This window comes from Labeo rohita, unplaced genomic scaffold (assembly GCF_022985175.1).
Source record: "Labeo rohita strain BAU-BD-2019 unplaced genomic scaffold, IGBB_LRoh.1.0 scaffold_250, whole genome shotgun sequence".
Lineage (NCBI taxonomy): Eukaryota > Metazoa > Chordata > Actinopteri > Cypriniformes > Cyprinidae > Labeo > Labeo rohita.
The window spans coordinates 7,823-17,984 of NW_026128770.1; the positions used below are offsets into that span (position 1 = coordinate 7,823).

At 36.9% G+C, this 10,162-nt stretch overlaps 1 long non-coding RNA gene across 1 annotated transcript; it reads left to right on the top strand.

Annotated features, from left to right (window-relative positions):
- The first annotated feature begins 8,297 nt into the window (after window positions 1-8,297).
- On the top strand, window positions 8,298-9,440 carry LOC127159786 (uncharacterized). Its single transcript, XR_007826561.1, has 4 exons — window positions 8,298-8,575; window positions 8,909-9,028; window positions 9,116-9,163; window positions 9,248-9,440. It is a non-coding gene; the product is annotated as an uncharacterized LOC127159786 (long non-coding RNA).
- Window positions 9,441-10,162: the final 722 nt, after the last annotated feature.

The window sequence follows — 10,162 nt, forward strand, 5'->3', positions numbered from 1 at the left end:
TACAATTGATAAATGAACTCCTCAAGGCAGTGTTTGTAGCTCTATTCTGTTTAATATTATGATTAATGATATTTTCTCCAATGTTGAAATTGGAATAGGTCAATCTTTGTACGCAGATGATGGGGCCTTATGGAAAAGAGGAAGAAATGTTATGAAAGTTGAAGAAAAAATACAGAAGGCTATTAATGATGTTGAGAAATGGGTGAACTGTTGGGGATTTAGATTTTCAATAAGTAAAACTCATGTAGTATGTTTCTCAAGAAAGAAAAAGAGACCAAAATTAAATCTTACAATGTATAAACAGGTGTTAGAACAAGTTTCAGAAATCAAGTTCTTCTGAATAATAATGGATTCTAAGGTAACATTTGGTTTGCATATTCAAAATATTGTAAATAAGTGTAAGAAGGGAATTAATATACTCTTAATTAATATTAATATTAATATACTCCCTTGTATAAAGATTGAAAGAGAACAATCTCAGGCTTTAAGAGTTTGCTGTGGAGCTTTTAGAAGTTCTCCAGTAGCGGCTTTACAGGTGGAGATGGGAGAGATGCCTTTGGTAATTAGGTGGCAACAATTGAAAATGGTTTATTGGGTTTCAGTGAAAGGGCAGAAGAGTAGTCACCCTGTAAAAGAAGTCCTTAAGAATTGCTGGGAATATGAATATTCACATGTGGCCAGTTTTGGGTGGGAGGCAAATGATGAAGCAAAAAAGACTGGAATTAATGATTATGAAATTAGTCTAACGGTAGTATTATCGGCTATAGCTGCCTGGTTTTTCCAGATGCCATTGGTTAATTTGCAATTACTGGAAGAAATGAATAATCATCAAAGAAGGATTTCAGAAGATTTGTTGGTGAGTCAGTATTTAGATGAGGAGTATCTGTACTGTACTGAATATATACTGATGGGTCAAAAGATCCAGAATCTGGGAACACAGCTGCAGCAGTAGTTATTCCAGAACTGGACTGTAAAATAAGTAAAAGAACATCTAACTTTTTATCTGTTTATTCCTCAGAATTAATTGAAGTTCATTTGGCTCTACAATGGGTAGAAGAGGTTCGTTTAAATCAAGTTGTTATTTGCACTGGTTGTTTATCGAGCCTTGTTAGTTTAAAAAATGAAAATCTTACTCAAGACAGAACATTCTAATAGAAATCTTCCAGACTCTGTACAGAATCCAACATCTGGGAGTGAAAGTCTTCTTTTTATGGATTCCTGCTCATGTGGGGATTGTGGGAAATGAAACAGCGGACGGGTTGGCAAAAAAAAGCTTTAAAGTGTTCTAGAGTAAATGTTAATGTCCCTTTGGGGAATGAAGGGGTCAGTAAAAAAGATGGTAAAGAAAAGATGGCAAGAGATGTGGACACAGGAAGAAAAGGGAAGACACCTGTATGAAATAAATAACGAGGTAGGGAGTATGAGACAGGTTTGTGGCAGAAGAAGGGATGATACAATAATATCACGACTCCGTATGTGCACACTGCACTGAATCAATCGCTTTTTAAAATTCTAAAAATGGATTCCGATACAGGATTGTGCAGTAGATGTGAAATTCCAGAAACAGTCGAACATGTTCTTTTCAAATATAATGAAGAAAGATCTCAGCTTATGGAGGAAATGAAGAATGCAGGAATAAAAAAGATAACTTTAAAGAGTTTGCTAGATGGTAATTTAACAATGACTAAAGCATTATTGGAATACCTCAAGAAAACTCATTTAATTAGACCACTTTAAAGGTTTTATGATTATGATTATGATTATTATTATTTTATTTTGTTTTCCTTCTACATCAATGCTTCACACTCCACCCCAGTAGGTGGCGGAAATGCACCTAAAGCTGGTTTGCCAACCGCCATTAACTCCGAAGAAGAAGAAGAAGAAGAAGTTGGAGTGTGACCCGCGCTGTTTGGTTGCGAATCAAGGGAAGTATGTTGTGGCTGTTTACGTTTGCTGAGCACGAGTGGGAAATTCAAATCCTAAGAAACGGATCATCATATTAATCAGGAAAATCAGGAGGTTGAGCACGACTGCTCCGTGAATGGATCAGAGGTTGGTAGGTGGGGGAATATGGATTATAACGATGGTTTGTACGGAGGAAGTGGAGTGGGAAGGAAGTGGAGTGGGAAGAAGGAGTCGATGATGGAGATGTGATAAAAGTAATAAAAGAGTAAGGAGTGAAATGTGAAGAATCAGCAAAATATGAAGAAAGTTAACCCATTTGTATTAACTACAAGTCTGGCTAACAAAATAGGGGAGACTGAGTTTGCGAAAATCCTCAACGATGGTAACTTACTGGTAAGGCGTGCGGATGTAGGGCAAATGGAGAGAGCTCTTAAAATTAAGGATATAGTCAAATGTCAACATGGTCAACATAGTCAAATCAGAGTCAACATGGACTGGTTAGTATTAATAATGGTTATTATTTTACAATGGAATGCTAGGAACATTTTGGCCAATGGACCAAGTTTAAACAGTTAACAGTGAGAGAGAAGAGACCAGATGTAATGTGTATTCAAAGGCTGAAAAAAATTTAAAGTTTCTAAGAATGGGAATTCAGTAGTTAAGGGATGGAATGGTGGAAGGGTGGTGAGGTTGTGTCAGTTTTCAAAGGAGATAATAATTAAAGAATATTTTTCTGGGAGTTGATGAGAATACATAGTGGTGGAGGTGTATGTGAGAAAACCACTGAGGTGCTGTTAATTACTATAACCCATGTAAAAAGTTGGAGCTAGATAAAAAATTGTATGAGGTTTATGATGACATAGATGAGGTTAATAATCAGGTTACTTATGCTATTATTAGGGCAGCAGAGGAAGCAATCCCTAAGGGGAGATGTATGAAAAATTGGAAAATGATGCCATGGTGGAATGAAGAATGTTATCAGGTAGTAAGAGATAGAAATAAAGCTTTCAGATTACTTAAAAGGACACACAATTTGCAACATCTTATACAGTACAAGAAGGCTCAAGCAGTAGTTAGAAGAACAGTTCGTCAAGCAAAGAGGTCTAGCTGGAGGAAATTTTGTGATGAAATAGGAAGAACAACTCCAGTGGGTGAAGTGTGGGGAATGATAAAACGGATGGGAGGAGATAGAAGGCAGTGGGAATACCCAGTTATGGTATTTGAAGATAAAATAGCAGTTTCAAACAAGGAAAAAGCAGAGGTTATGGTAAATTCATAGTTCAGAAAATTTGTCAGATGAAGGGAAAAGAAGAAGATTAATAACTTTGAGTCAGCATCTACATAAGTTAGGTAGGAAAGAAGAAACTGAAAGTGTATTAGATGATTCATTTACTTTGGCGGAGTTGGTGAGGGCAATCAAAAGAGCAAAGCCTTCGTCTCCAGGGAAAGATCAAATCTGTTACTTAATGTTGAAACAGTTGGAGAAGAGGTCACTGCTGAAGTTGCTGGAGATATATAATAAAATGTGGAAGGAGGGGAAGCTACCAGATATCTGGAAAGAAGCAGTAGTGATTCCAAAAAGGAAACCAGGTAAGGATCCTACTAAACCCACTAGCTACAGACCAATAGCTCTTACTTCAAATCTATGTAAAATCATGGAAAGGATGATAACAGATAGATTGACACATGACCTCAAAAAAAATATTGACTAAATATCAGACTGGATTTGGGAAGGGAAGAAGTACAATAGACTCGGTGGTAAGGTTAGAGACTGAAATAAGGAAGGCACAAGTGAACAAAGAGAATGTATTAGCTGTATTTTTTGATATAGAAAAGGCCTATGACATGATGTGGAAGGAGGGGTTACTGATCAAACTGAATGAAATAGGGATTGGAGGGAAGATGTTTAACTGGGTAAAGGATTTTCTTTTTGGAAGGAAAATTCAAGTAAGAGTTGGGACAGATTTGTCTAATCAATGCATAGCAGAAAATGGCACGCCTCAGGGGAGTGTAATAAGTCCATTACTCTTTATTATTATGATTAATGATGTATTTGGGAAAGTTCCAGAAGATATAGGAAGGTCACTGTAGGAAGGATGATGGAGCATTGTGGAAGAGAGGAAGGAATATGAAATTTGTAAATAAGAAAATACAAGAAGCAATTAATAAAGTGGTTGAATGGGGGTATGATTGGGGGTTTAGGTTTTCTATAGAAAAGACGCAGTCAGTTGTTTTCACAAGGAAAAGAATTCCAGAAGGAATGAAGTTACAGCTGTATGGAAGAGATATAGAGAGGGTTGGAAGATTTAAATTTCTAGGAATTACTTTGGATTCACGGTTAACATTTGCAGATCATATTAGGAAAATGGAGGAAAAGTGCAAAAAGGTAATAAATGTAATGAGGTGTTTGAGAGGAAGAGAGTGGGGTGCAAGTAGAATGTCACTAAAAAGAATATATGTGGCATTAATACGGTCAGTATTCGATTACGGTAGCGTAGTATATGGGTCGGCAGCAAAATCACAGCTAAAAAAGTTAGATGTAGTCCAGGCCCAGGCATTGAGAGTATGTTGCGGAGCTTTCAAAACTACACCAGTGTCAGCCATACAGGTAGAAATGGGGGAGTTGCCACTGGAATTAAGAAGGAAACAGTTGATAGCCAACTATTGGATGGGGGCATACAAATTTACATCCCACAAAAGCAGTACTGCAGGAAAGTTGGGAGAGTGGGAAAAATTTAAAGGAAAATTTTGGTCGGATTGGAAATAAAGTTGCGTTAGAATTAGAAGTGTTTAATTTGAGTTTAAGTTCAACAGTAATTTATCCAGAGATTTCTCCATGGAGGCTAGCCTGGCCTGAGGTAGACTGGTTTGTGTTAGAAGAAAGAAGGAAGGCAAAGGGGGATATTAATATGGAAAGAGTGTTTAATAACTGGGTAGTGGAAAAATATAATGAGTATATTCAGATTTTTACGGATGGTGCAAAGAATCCAGATACCGGTGTAACAGGATTGGGGGTGGTGATACCAGACAGAAGCACAGGATTAAATAGAAGAACATCTGATAACTTAGGGGTTTATACAGTGGAGATGCTTGCCATATTAATTGCAGTACGATGGGTGGAAAAGACAGGTCATGGTAAATCCTTAATATGCTCAGATTCAGCATCAGTTCTAGCAAGTTTAAGGACATTCTATTCCAAGAGTCGCCAAGATATTCTGTTTGAAGTAATTCAGTCAGTAACTAGAATAGTAAGTCAAGGGAGACAGGTGAAATTTATATGGGTTCCAGGTCATGTAGGGATAAAGGGAAATGAAATGGCAGATAGGTTAGCAAAAAGGGCGTTAACAAAGGGAAACATAGAAATGCAAGTACGTGTTAGCAAAGCAGAGGCTAAAAGTGTGATATGGGAGAGAATAAATCAAAAGTGGCAAGAGAGGTGGGAAGGTAAAAAGGATAGGGACATTTGTGTAAATATTCAATATTGTTGTACAGCTTTCATCATGTTAACCCACCTAGTGTTGTTGTACAGTTTTAACCCGATTGTTTTTTTTGATTACAAGGCTAAGACTGGGACGCTGTTTATTAAATAAAACACTTAAAATGATAGGGAAGCATGACACTGGACGGTGTGAGAACTGTCAGGAAGAGGAGTCAGTAGAGCATGTGATCTTAAGTTGCTGCTGGTATGGAGCTATTAAGTTTCTTTGAGGAATGAGCTAAGGGAGATTTTTGTTTGTTATATTACACTGAAAGGAGTATTAAGTCTAGAAAATAGGGCACAGAATAGAATTCTTATAAACTTCTTAAAAGTAACCGGTATTTTTAACAGGATATGAAGAGTTAAAGGAAGAGTGAGGAAGGTTAATGTAAAATTATTATTAGTAGTAGTATTGGTAACATTAGTATCATTATTATAATGGGTATAAAGCAGAGAAGGGGTGAGGTGCATGGGTGTGGGGAGGAGGTAAGGGCGGGAGGGCGGGTGATTCAGTCTGTGAACCAATTCTCTGATCCACACTCCGGAGCAGAAGGTGGCGGTAATGCACCAAAACGCTGGATGCCAACCGCCGTAAAAATACAAGAAGAAGAAGATTGGTGGCTAAATTTGTTAACATAACGTAACGTTACTGAATACTGAAAGGCAGTGTTGGGCAAACTACTTGGAAAATGTAGTGAGCTACGCTAACAGTTACTCTTCATTAAATGAAGCTTAACTACACTAAAGCTACAGCCTTGGGTAATGTAGCAAGCTAAGCTACAGCAACATGGCAAAAGTAGTTTACTACATCTAAGCTATTTTTTACATTTTCATTTTTCTATTGAACCAACATCATACCAAGTCAATGCTCTCTCAGTGATCAATTAAATTGTCAGTCATACAGGCATAAAAGTCCAGTTTAATTGTTTATTCAACCACTCTTCCAAACCAATTTGGCACAAAAATCAGTATCATGTACAGGGCTGGGTTTATCTCATATTTTGGGGGGTTAGGGGGGGTTGAATTCTTTCTTGAAAAACATTTTTTTTAAAAACAATGTTTCAGAATGCTGAATGAATAAAACAGGGAAAACACGAAATTTTTAAATAAAATAATTTTATACATATAATTGAATAACATAGTCTATATATGAATGGGTGTTTGTCAACTGATTGCATGCCATCAGAGTTTACAGTGTTGACAGCTTCGTAAAAAAATAGCCTAATGGAAGTGCTGTAGTTTTGCTGTATATAGCTACTGAAATATGACAGACCGCACAAAAACAGCACTTTAATTTAATTGATTTCATGAATACAAGACTGTGAATACAAAACAAGTGCCAAATGTAAGCCAGATTTGGCCCAGACCCTGTTACTATCTGGGAAGCAAAGCTAAATTCTATTGTAAATTTGTTAACTGACAGTAAGAATATTTAACCGAATCAAGCGGCTATTTTCGTTTGCCGTTTTTTTTTTTTTTTTTTTTTTTTTAAAAACATGCTAACATAAATTGTACGTCTTTGACAGGAAAAATTAAACCCGACAGGTCACGGCGGCTGTAGGCCTATAAGTCACATTTTATTATATTCTGAAATGAACAGGCCTACAGCGTAATGTTATAATGTTCCGACATTATTTCCCTCACTCCACAACAAATCCTTTAACTTTAACCGTATTCAGAACAGAACAATGATGAAATAAATAAATAAATAAATAAATAAATTTGACTAAACAATCCAAAACAAATTTAAAGCGAAACTGAAAGTAAAGTTGGGCTTATGCAGACTACCTCTCTCGCCACAAATACAAATGTTTCCATATCTGCAATGTATTTGAAGCGAAAATATTATGCATTGGGTAAACTTTGTACTTCATGCAGGTCGACGGAAAATATCATGATGAGCAAAAATGTGCCACGGGACCGGTGTTCATGCTGAACTGCACGTAACACACACTATTTAAATTGACTAGCGTACCTTTTGGGTGACTGTGTTTTATTTTTCAGATGAACAGGCTGCAGTGATAGTGATCAAACAGCTGAACAGCATATTCCGCATTTTGGTCATAGTAAAGGCATAATTCGATACTGCAAAGTCCAAAGCAGTTTGAAGTGTCAAGAATATTAGCAAAGATTATTATAATTCGTTTAGACTAGAACACTGTTTAATTCTTATTTCGCTATGGAACCTGATCGTTTTTTTTTGTTTGTTTGGTTTTTTTTTGCTAAGAGATGAACCGAAACATTTTGCGTTTCGCCATGAATTTGACAACCCACACCCACCCACTCCCCATCTCGTTCTTCTGAGTTTGAGATCTTCCCAGAGCACAAGCCTGCTTCAAAGACTAAAATCAAGGCGCCCACCACTAGTTCAAGTACTAGTTTTTTTTCTCAATACCGTTACAATAGAGGCAGTACGTGCATTGCATTCACGCGTTTGCATTGCAGATTATAGTTTTCTGTTGCTACGTGGGCGCTCAGTTTTTTCTGACATTTAGCTAAAATATAAAGATTCAGCGCTTCACATAAGCAATTTGGTTGTCTCGACAACAAATGCTAGACTAAGACACACTTTTCTCATCTCCTCGAATGCAAAAATACCATTAGCCTTTATAAAGACAGTGCTGTATTATAAATACAGAAAACATGTACTTTTTCAGTCAACACTTCTTTACCTCAAGTCTGCAAACACGCTGAGATGCTTCAAACTGCGCGCCGCACTTCATTCACGAGAGAGGCGGGAGGATTAATACGGTTTGACTGACAGTTTAATGAGCCAATGACGTCACGAGGTTTAGTGGCGGTGACGTCGCTTTCTGACCCAGGATCAGTGATCCGTAGCAGTTATATTTCCGATTTGAGCTGAAAGTATAGAAAAATATATCGCTTTTAGCTTTTGTTGACGCTACCACGCTACTTGATCAAAATAAGAGCTTAGCTACTGAAAAGCTATTTGATTCAGAAAACAGCGACGCTACCACCACACTACTGAGAAATGTAGTTAAGCTAGTAGCGTAACTACTTGTAGCGACGCTACTGCCCAACACTGCTGAAAGGACACCAAAGTTTAGTAGCCTATGTATTGTAACGTAGAACTTTAAGAATGCATTTGAGGAGTTTGTTTTCACTTAATTCCAGGCATAGGATTATCGTGGCTGGATATATCAATGATGGATCATTCATTTTATTTTAAAGGTATGTTGTCACTCAAAAAGACAAAACTAATTTACATGTGACATATCTCCTAATTTTTATGTGCAAATATGAGTTTGTTTTGCTATTTTTACTTCATGTTATACCGCACATTTGTGATGTAATTATAGTTTAGTATATACATAAATAAAAATAAAAATTTCACAAATGTTCATGTATGTCATTGAAGTAATTTAAGTAATTTTAGCGGGGTTTTTTTTGTTTGTTTGTTTGTTTGTTTGTTTTCTTTTTGTTTTTTTGTTTTTTTTTGTAACATTGCTATTTTTTTTAGCATGATACTTTTACATTTGCATTTATTTTGGCTTTGTCTTGCAGGTAAACTATGTTCTGGATGAGAGTAGGCCTGCCAATGAAATAATTATCAAGGAAGGTCCAACATGCTTGACCAGGGAGAACCTGTTATCTTTAGGTTTGAACAGGAAGATGGATTCAGTGGTTGGTTAAATATTTTGTTTGGAAAGTGATGGTACTCAATGTTTTATTTGTAAATACAGTAAAAAAAAAATTTAATCATGTGCACAGGTGGGAAATGCCTGTCTCAGGCTTGTTAAGGAGTTAGTCACGCTACAGGTATGTATGCATTTATATTTTCCTGGGACCTATCTGTGTTCTGTGTAGTACATTGAAGAAAGTAAGTCTGTTGTCTTTCTGTAGGGGAAAAATATCTTTATTGTTGACCTACACATCCCCCCAACATGGCTCCCTCCCTTGAGTTGTGACCCTTTAGCCAGTCTTCCTGTAAGTACCCATTTGTGCAGCACTTAATAAACTGATTTGAACTGACAACATAACATGTTTTCTTTAAGGTCAACTCTGCACAAAAAGATGAACTGCTATTCCCACTGTGGACACCAGGTCATTTTTTGCTGTGTGTAAGTGTTGTATGCATGTATATTAAGCTACACAGCTAACATTAAAAAGAAGCGTAATGAAGATTCCTTTTTACAGCACTTACTGGAATATGTCACTTGAAATATCTCATTGCCAAGATTATTTTCATAGGTGATGCTGCCACTGAAAAGAGGAATATTGTTCCTCGATTCACTGCAAGTAAAGCGGGAACATGGTTTTGGCCACAAGCCCTACCAAGACATCTTGAGGTTGCACCAGGATGATGAATTTTGGCAGTCACGTTCCCCTGACTTGCCCACATTAATGCAACTACTTTTGTCAGTCATGTTCCCCTGACTTGTCAAGGCTGCTTGGGAAAACTCTGCACGGTTATAGTAGCTCCTCATGTTCAGAGGATGTAAGCATTGTTTACATTTTGTGTTCAACCAAACCAAACCATGAATGTTTGTGCTGGTGCATTTTTGTTTGCGTACCCCAGCATTTTACTCTGTATTTAAACTGTAAGTATTCCTTGTAATCTTGTGCTTTTTATCAGGGCTGTTGCACAAAAGCTCATTCCTGGGCCATGGAATGAACAGTCAGGCCTGGATGTTGAGGTAATGATCATTTACAGTACAACGAAATGATACAAGAACACATATTAGTTTTATAACCATTGTTAAGTCTTTATAATGTGTTCTTTCTTCAAAAAGGGGCTACCCCAACAAAATTTTGGTA